This window comes from Chelonia mydas, chromosome 2, assembly GCF_015237465.2.
Source record: "Chelonia mydas isolate rCheMyd1 chromosome 2, rCheMyd1.pri.v2, whole genome shotgun sequence".
Classification (NCBI taxonomy): domain Eukaryota; kingdom Metazoa; phylum Chordata; order Testudines; family Cheloniidae; genus Chelonia; species Chelonia mydas.
Genome location: NC_057850.1, coordinates 144,916,243 through 144,926,662, shown reverse-complemented (window position 1 = coordinate 144,926,662; position 10,420 = coordinate 144,916,243).

Below are 10,420 nucleotides of genomic sequence, written 5' to 3'. Positions count from 1 at the left end.
GAGTTCGACTTTCATTATAAAGAGATTGCACTACAGTACTTGTATTAGGTGAACTGAAATATACTATTTCTTTTTTTTTTATAGTGCAAATATTTGTAATCAAAAATAAATATAAAGTGAGCACTATACACTTTGTATTCTGTGTTGTAATTGAAATAAATATATTTGAAAATGTAGAAAACATCCAAAAATATTTAAATAAATGGTATTCTATTATTGTTTAACAGTGTGATTAATCGCGCGATCAATCACAATTAATTTTTTTAATTGCTTGACAGCCCTATTAGGAAGGTTTTTCCTAATGTCCAACCTAAACCGCCCTTGCTGCAATTTAAGCCCATTGTTTCTTGTCCTATCCTCGGAGGTTAAGAAAAACAATTTTTCTTCGTCCTCCTTGTAATAACCTTTTACGTACTTGAGAACTGTTATCATCTCCCCACTCAGTCTTCTCTTTTCCAGACTAAACTAACCCAAGTTTTTCAATCTTCCCTCATAGGTCATGTTTTCTAGACCTTAAATAATTTTTGTTACTCTTCTCTGGACTCTCTCCAATTTGTCCACATCCTTGCTGAAATGTGGCTTCCAGAACTGGACACAATACTCCAGTTGTGGCCTAATCAGAATGGAGTAGAGCAGAAAAATTATTTCTCATCTTTTGCTTTCAACACTCCTGTTAATACATCCCAGAATGATGTTCACCTTTTTGCAACAACATTACACTGTTGACTCATATTTAGCTTGTGGTCCATTATGATCCCCAAATCCCTTTTCACAATACTCCTAACCCATTTTGTATGTAGGCAACTGATTGTTCTTTCCTAAATGGAGTACTTTGCATTTGTCCTTATTGAATTGCATCCTGTTTACTTCAGACCATTTCACCAGTTTGTTCAGATCATTTTGAATTTTAATCCTATCCTCCAAAGCACTTGCAACTCCCAGCTTGGTATCATCCGCAAACTTTATAAGTGTACTCTGTATGCCATTATCTAAATCATTGATGAAGATATTAAACAGACCCAGACCCAGAACTGATCCCTGAGGGACCCCACTCGTTATGCCCTTTCAGCGTGAGTGTGAACCACTGATAACTACTCTCTGGGAATGATTTTCCAACCAGTTATGCACCCACCTTATAGCAGCTCCATCTAGGTTGCACTTCCCTAGTTTGTTTATGAGAAGGTCATGCAAGACAGTGTCAAAAGCTTCACTAAAGTCAAAATATACCACATCTACCGCTTCCCTCCCTATCCACAAGGCTAGTTACTCCGTCAAAGAAAGCTGTCAGGTTGGTTTGACATGATTTGTTTTTGACAAATCCATGCTGACGGTTACTTATCAACCAATATCTTCTGATGTGACTTATCTTCTAGATATTTGCAAATTAATTGCTTAATTATTTGCTCCATTATCTTTCTGGGTACAGAAGTTAAACTGACTGGTCTGTAATTCCCTGGGTAGTCCTTATTTCCCTTTTTATAGATGGGCACTATATTTGCCCTTTTCCAGTCTTCTGGAATCTCTCCCAAATTCCATGACTTCTCAAAGATAATTGCTAATGGCTCAGATATCTCATCAGTCAGCTCCTTGAGTATTCTAGGATGTGTTTCATCAGGTCCTGGTGACTTGAAGACATCTAATTTGTCCAAGTAATGTTTAACTTCTTCTTTCCCTATTTTAGCCTCTTGTGATCCTACCTCATTTTCACTGGCATTCACTATGTTAGACGTCCAAACACCACCAACCTTCTTGGTGAAAACCGAAACAAAGAAGTCATTGAGCACCTCTGCCATTTCCACATTTTCTATTATTATTTTTCCCCCATCATTGAGTAATGGGCCTACCCTGTCCATGGTATTCCTTTTGGTTCTAATGTATTTGTAGAATGTTTTTTCTTGTTACTGTTTATGTCTTTGCCTAGTTTGATCTCATTTTGTGGCTTGGCCTTTCTAATTTTGTCTCTACATACTTGTTTTATTTGTTTATATTCATCCTTTGTAATTTGACCAAGTTTCCACTTTTTGTAGGACTCTTTTATTGATTTTTAGATCATTGAAGTTCTCCTGGTTAAGCCAGGATGGTCTCTTGCCATACCTCCTATCTTTCTTACCTAGTGGGATAGTTTCCTCTTGTGCCCTTAATAATGTCTCTTTGAAAAACTGCCAACTGTCTTCAACTGTTTTTCCCCTTAGACTTGCTACCCATGGGATTTTACCTATCAAACTCCCTGAGTTTGCTAAAGTCTGCCTTCTTGAAATCCATTGTCTTTATTGTGCTGTTCTCCCTCCTACCATTCCTTAGAATCATGAACTCTACCATTTCATGATCACTTTCACGCAAGTTACTTTCCACTTTCAAATTCTCAACCAGTTCCTCCCTATTTATTAAAATCAAATCTAGAACAGCCTCCCGTCTAGTACTTTTCTCCACCTTCTGAAATAAAAAATTCTCCCCAATACATTCCAAGAACTTGTCGGATGATCTTTGCCCTGCTGTGTTATTTTCCCAACAGATGTCTGGGTAGCTGAAGTCCCCCATCACCACCAAGTCCTGTGCTTTGGATGATTTTATTAGCTGTTTTAAAAAAGCCTCATCCACCTCTTCTTCCTAGTTAGGTGGTCTATAGTAGACCCCTACCATGATGTCATCCTTATTTTTTACTGCTTTTATCCTTACCCAGAGACTTTCAACAAGTTTGCCTCCTATTTCCATCTCAATCTCAGTCCAAGTGCATACATTTTTAATATATAAGGCAACATCTCCTCCCTCTTTTCCCTGCCGGTCCTTTCTGAGCAAGTTGTACCCTTCTATACTAATATTCCAATCATGCGTATTATCCCTCCAGGTGTCTGTGATGCCAACTATGTTATAATTGTGTTTATTTACTAGCATTTCGAGTTCTTCCTGCTTATTCCTCATACTTCTCACATCAGTATACAGACTTCTAAGATACTGATTTGATTCCCCACCCCCCAGTTCTGTCTTGTCTCTCCTTTATCCCTGCTATAACAGCCCATGCTCCCCCCAAATTCCATACCTTCTCCCAGGTCTCCATGTTCTTAACTTACCTGTGGGCTTTGGTCACCTGCCCCACTTCAAACCTAGTTTAAAGCCCTCCTCACTAGGTTAGCCAGTCTGTATCCAAATATGCTCTTTCCATTCCTCGATAGGTGGACCCCATTTCTGCTAAGCAGTCCTTCTTCCTGGAACAGCATCCCATGGTCAAGGAAGCTGAAGCTCTCCTGGTGACACCATCTTCGCAGTCAGGCATTTCCCTCCAACACGCATCTGTCTCTGCCTAGGCCTCTACCCTTGACCGGAAGGATCGAAGAGAACACCACCTGCACTCCCAACTCCTTCACCCTTACTCCCAGAGCCCTGTAGTCACTTCTGATTTGCTGAGGGTCAGACCTCACAGTATCATTAGTACCCACATGGATGAATAGCATGGGGTAGTAGTCATAGGGTGGGATGATCCTCGACACTCCCTCCATAACATCTCAGATACGGGCCCCTGGCAGGCAACATACCTCCCGGGATACCATGTCAGGGCAACAGATGGGTGCCTCCGTCCCCCTCAGAAGAGAGTCACCAGCTACCACTACGCTACATTTCCTCCTGAGCGTGATGGCTGTGATCCTCCCAGCCTTGGGGGTACATGGCTTATCCTCTTCCTCTGGGGTGATTCCTCATCACTCATTGCCAGGGCAGCATATCCATTTTCCATCACCGTGATGGGTAGGTTGAGATGGCCATGTGACCATTTCACAATCTGGCAGATCAAACCACAGCCTTCAGACCAATCTCAGCTGGAAGAAGGGAGGGGGGAGTTTTGTTTTTGTTTTCAGAATCCACAAGCAATGAGGAATGAAATAGGGTCCAAGACTGTGGACTTCTCACAGTGTGATATGGTGGAGGTCAATAGCTCTCCAAAGTGTTTCTCTCTTCTCACCAACATCATCTCCATCTTTCCTGAATTCACTTCAGCCAGTTTTCTTTCATTTAAGTGCTGATCTCAGACAAAATTGGGTTAGTTAGGAATTGGTGCTAACTGTGTAAGAGGTAAAGGAGAAGCAGAACTTGGTATTGTTTGCATATTTCTGGTGTTTGAGACGATGGCATCTCAAAAATCCCCCCAATGGCTTCATATTGATGTTTTAAAGGATGAGAGAAAGAATCAAGACCCCAAGGACTCTGGGAACGTTAGTGATTCAGCAGTTTCCCAGTAAAGACATATTTTGAATTGTTGGTCATGTGTGACCCTATCGTAAAAGCAAAATTAAGTTTTGCATTTAAAGCAGGGATTCAACTTCTTTTGGTAAGAATACAGTGTATCCTCCCCAAACTTTCAAAACTCACACTTTGAGTATAAGACTAAAGAATGAATCTTCTGAGAATTTATGACAATCTGTTAATTAATTAATGTGCTAAAATTAAATAAAAAATGCATAATTTATGAAATTAAGCACTAACTATCAGATTTCTATTTGTCCCAAATCATTTTAATAATGAAACAGTACAGACTCTCCAAACTTTCAATATGGTTAAAACTTAGTTTATACATAGGATTTCAACTATCTCTGAGGAAATTAAGTTATTATTAATTGCTGTAGCTAATGATTATGAGTATAGGCAAATAGAACCAGATCAATAGTTCAGTTCATTCTTAAGTGGAACCATTTTGACATCAGAGGGAGCTTAGTCAATCAACACCCTTCTCTTCAGCTGATTTGCATACTGCAATTCTGTTGTCTGAAATGAATCATTGGCATGAGGGGGACTGCATATATGTCTAGATTTCACATTGGTAGGTTATTTGGCTGCCAGCTGCCACTGTATTTGCTCCAACTGACACTGTTTTAACAATTCTGTGGTTATATGCTGACAAATTAAGGGCCAGATTCACCAATATGCTCTGACATCTTTGCATTGCTCCAGTGATGCAAAGCAGCTGTAAACTTGGCCTCACTGGCCAGTCTGCTCTGGCTATTTTGTCTTGTTCCAGAACAGGGTGAAGCAAGCTAGAGCACACCAATAAAGGTGGCCTTGAAAGTTAAATCTCTTTTTGTTTGTTTGTTTAATTTTTAATGACTTACAGTTGATACTACATATCTCCAACTCATTAGATCTGCCACAGGGAAACATTTTCATAGGGTTTCTTTTTTCATGTGTTTATGCATGAAAATTTTAATTAAAAAATACAATTAAATCACTGAACAAAACAAAAATTAAGTCTGAGAGTATATATCAGTAACCTGAAAGCAAATAAATAAATAAATAAAACCCAAAACTGTTGTAATTATCCCAATACCAAGAATTACAAACCCAAGAAATTAAAAGTTAAAGTTAAACTTAAAAGAAATTGAAATATATTAAGTTATGGGGAAAGAACTGTTAAGCCACCAAAACAACCTTAACTCTGCCCTTTAGTGACACATTATTACATAATCATACCATCATTATTAAGCCATTTTAGTTTTTATGCACTCAGATTTCATTAAACTGATTTTTATAGATAGTTTATTTTTTCCATTACCCTCATGGCATCACTCAGGGACATACATTTTGGGGGGTTATAATGCTTGTTTCTGGAATAACTACAACCTCCCTGTAATTTTATTTATGTATTTTTACCCATACATTACCGATATATACTCTAAAGCTGTAACTGCATTTTAACATAGTTTTTTGTCGGGGAATGTATGTTGTTAGATATTGGGTATACATGCGCACAGAGACATATATTCCATATATGAATTAAAGAGACAAATGCACAACCCAGGTGAACAGATGCTCTCTAGTGTTAAAAGCCGTGATAAAACAGATGATGGAAATTACAAGAAAAAGCGGAAGGGGATTTACACACTTTTAATATGACACGAATTTCGTCTCTTTCCACATGCCCTGCATAACTCCGGGAAAGAAATGTTAGAGGAACTGTGTTTCTATGCAAACACATTAGCTAAAGCATTCCAAGAGGTCTACCTAGAAATATTTCCCGAAAACACCTGACCAGTTAAGTGTAATTAATACTGTAGTCATTGTCAACTCCTGTGATAGAAGAATTCGCTATGAGTCCTAACATATAACAGCTCTGTCCATTTCAATTAAAGTGTCCACTTTTCCTTTACTCTGTCCATCATCCACTTTAAAAGTTTACCAGGCGCTGAAGGGATTAGATCTCACACTAACTCTGAACCGATCTTTTCAATAAATGTTGGCTGAGTACAAACTCCAGAGGCAAGGATGACTGACTGGCTCCAGAGGCTGGGGGGGGGGGGGGGGGGGCGGGGATGGGAGAAAGCCTCTTCCTTCAGCGGCAGAGTAGTGGTCACAAGCGGGGGTAAAGGGCTTACTCTTATACAGACTAACTTCCCCTGCAACAACTGCAAACCCGAACTTTCCCTAAAGAAGGACGGCACCTTCCTTACGTGTCATGTTTAATATGGCAGTTATTACGGGGAAGTTTTTTTTTTTTTTAACTTTTCCACAAATAAATCAATTGCAGACACTTCCAAGATATTTCCAAGACAAGACACTACGGGAGGCAGTTCATCTGGTGCAGTTTTTTTTTTTTTTTTTAATATAACTCAAGAACTGCAATACACCTTAAGCACATGAATACATGCGGCAGTCTTCTGCAAATGCCGGAGAAAAACAGGTATTATATTTGCTTACAATAAAGCAAGTGTGCTGTCATTCTTTATGAGGTACCTGGTAGATAAACATATGCATGGTACCAGGAGAAAATTCGGGATATGGCGAAAATTAGTGATACACTGGCTGCATCTCCACTGAAGATATTCTTTGGAAATTTACTGAGTCAAAAAAGCGCTTGGTAAAACATATTGAATTGATTTACTTTTTAAATGAAAAGGAAATAGCCTACTTGTGGCTTGAACACTTGTTCTCTCTCTCTAAATAATGTTGCCTTGCTTCCAGGCGAAAACACGAGGCTCAATGAAGCGTTTTGAGTGCATTTCTTTTACCTTATGCCCCCTTACGCAGAAAACTGCGTATTTTGCACTAAGCAGAAAATGGCTAAGACATTTAATAAAATTGTGGGAGGTTAAGTGAAGCTGCTTCAATTTTCTAAATATCGCTGCTGCTTTTTAAAGATCTGCATTACTTATAGAACAACGCACAACAAATAATGTCCAAAAATGGAAAAGAAAAATCCTTTCTTATTCTAAATAAACAAATATGAGTTTTTATAAGAACAAAAATTTTCATTTGGCTTTTAAAATTAGAAGACCACTCACGGAAATACAGCACTGTATATTATATACATACATATACATATATATATATTGTTTTTCCTTTCTGTAAATAAAAATATTTTTCAGAAAGTCGGTCAAATTCACAGCACTTATCCCAGATATAAAACTAAGTAGAACATGTTATTCTTTTAGTGTATATTGAAAAATTCTAATTATTATATCCATTCTTACCGAACTGAAAAGAAAGGAAGAAGACAAGTAAAGCTTTGACAAGAAGTGGAGAGAATCTAACTCACTCAAATACTCCTCCTTTTAATGTATGTAGCATGGGGCGACAGTTTGATAATATTTTTAATAAAAGTAATGACTAAAATATGAAAAGAAACCCAAGGGAAGAAGAACCTTACATAAACAATTATGCTGTGAGAGTTTCGGAGCACTGGGGATAATCCATTGCCACAGCGCCCCCTCCCATACTCAGCCTGAACTAAAGATTTTATCCTGGAGATGGCAAAAAGTTCCTTATTTTTCTCTCCTCCAGTCCTCTCTTTTCTCAGTTCTTCCTTTCAGTCCTCAAAGCAGATCCGGCAAAGTGGCTCCTTCACCTCAGCCTCTCTCTTTCCATTATCTGCATTGTTCTCGTAACGCGTCTTATTCAGAACAGCGTCGCAAACACTGCTTGTTTTACTAGCAAACTGAACAACATCCTATGAGTGTGTCGTTGGTATTTTAACACACAATAGTCAATTCTTTCACTTTATCTGAGGGAGAGGACAGCGTCCCCCCGTTTAATAAAAGAAAGGAGAACCATTCCCGGTCCATTGTATTGTTATGTCACAGGAAGCCGTTTCTGACAGGCATTATGACGCATCCCAAACCCCCACTAGATTCCATTTAGTCCAATTTAAAAGTTACTGTGACCAGTATTATGACGGTTGAGTAAATAACATATATGCTATTATCTGTGTGGCTTGTGTGTTAATATATTTTGGCCAGATCGCGCAGTCCTTAGTCAAGCAAATCTCTCCTTCACGCCAATGGGAGTTTCACCTGAGTAAAGACTAAAGGATTGGGCCCTATGTAAATACCACCAAACACACAAGCCTATGCATAAACACACACAGTCAGTTATTACACAGAACAAATAGATCATGTTTACATTATATTAGGAAGGACACCATTCCCACAGTCCTGGTTTTCATCTTTGATCGCCTTAAAACTTCATACGAGTGGCTTTAGTGCAAGAAGCCGTAGTAAGCATCTAAAAAATGACAAAGCACATCTGTCTCCCAGGACTCTAATGAAAAATACCTGAAAAGGATTAATCTTTGTTAGCTGCTCATTAACTATAACCGAAGTAAACTTTACATTTAAAAAGTCAAATGCGAGTGAGTGTTGCTTAAAATCTAGGGGTGCGAACGATGCGATAATGAATAGATATCCAAAGAAATGTGTAGTAAGTCTTCAAGCCTCTGTGTAGGCATTTTAATTTGCTACAGTTATTGCCAATAAAAAGTGCATGTAGTACCGTTACACTGTTTAATAGTGCAAGTTAGACGGTTTTTATTAGTAACAGGAAAAATAGATTTCAGTTAAGGAGCACAATAGATTAAAAGCTATCTATGGTAAAAATATTCAGATCAAAAAGCATAATTTGGGTGAAATTAGATATAATCCACATACACTGATCAAAAGCAGTATTGTCACAAAATTTCAGATTTTAATCACAAATTATATTTAAATGACCTCAATAGCAGTTCGATTTCTACATTCCAAGTCAAATGAGTAGTGTTTATTGTAAGTAAATGCATACTCCTTGCAGTGGGTAAGAGCATACTTTTCTGAAGCTATACAAAAATATGCAAATCAAACCACAGCATGAATGTCTTTTGAAATGATTATACTATATTGCATGAATATTTTATTGCAGAATTATCATTCATTTTATATATAAAACAATGTTTTGCAATGCACAATGTAAATATTGAAAATTTAATCTGTTGCTCTTTGCATTTGTTAGTGGGTGTGCTATTGATTTATAGTCTTCCTAGTGAAATCATAAAAAAGATTTTGCACCAAGGAACGCAAGAAATACAAATGCAGACAAAGGCAACATCTACATTTTCTAAATACATACTTATATATCCAGGATGTGCGTGTGTGTGTGCGCGTATGTGTTTTTATGTATGTGTATACTCTGAACTGAATTACATAATTCCTCCTGGGAGCACAGTATTTGTTTAAGCACTCTTTCCAGGTCATAACTGTAACACCCAGCTAATAGCATTAATCCCCTGTTATAATGTCAACACAACGGCCATTGTATTCCCAAATCTGAATTGTACCACTAATTATTAAAGAGGATGAATTAAAAGCAATCAGCTGGCTTAAATACTTACTTACGTCGCCCCTGTTGGAAAGAAAAGACTCGTTTTACAAAATAAAAATGCAGAGGTATTCTATATTTTGCAATGCATGCAACTTGACTTCGAGAGATTCATGTATGACTTTATAATGTTATAATTAATTTTCATGTTCAAATCTCCAGCTGCTGCAGGGCTAAAGCAAAGCACAAAAATGCATATACTTAAAAAGTCGCCCTGCGAACACAGAAATCTAATATTCAGACGTAATCGCCTGATATCGATTATTCCACATAACTGAAATATGAATGCATGTTATTTAAAGCACTTGCTTTTACAGTTTCCATTGTTATTTAATACATGTGTATTAATCACCAAGTAGGAAAGCAAGCATCATTTCTGTAATCTGTTGCATTGAGTTTACCAGTTGTTTATCACTTTCTTAACACGAAATGGAAAGTCTAGATTTAATGATAAGAAATACCTGTTGGTGTTAACCTCCTCCCCCCTCACCTTCCTTTTTAAGGATTGCATCTCCTATAGGCCACAGGAATTAATTCCCTATGTGGAGTGGCCAGATCTCTTCTGGATGCAGGGGTGAAGGGAAAATTGGCGCCGAGATGGAGGGGGTTCCACAGGGAAAGAAAAACAAAAACAAACATACGTTGCTTAAAACATGCACACATCCATATACTTGGCTATATAGTTTTAATACTGCAAGTTTCCCAGAAAGCACACTGAGCCTGTATTAGAAAGATTATTAAAACAGCATCTCAAAGTGTATTATTTTATTAGCAGCACGTTTAATTGATAGGCGGCCCCCAGGACCCATAATTC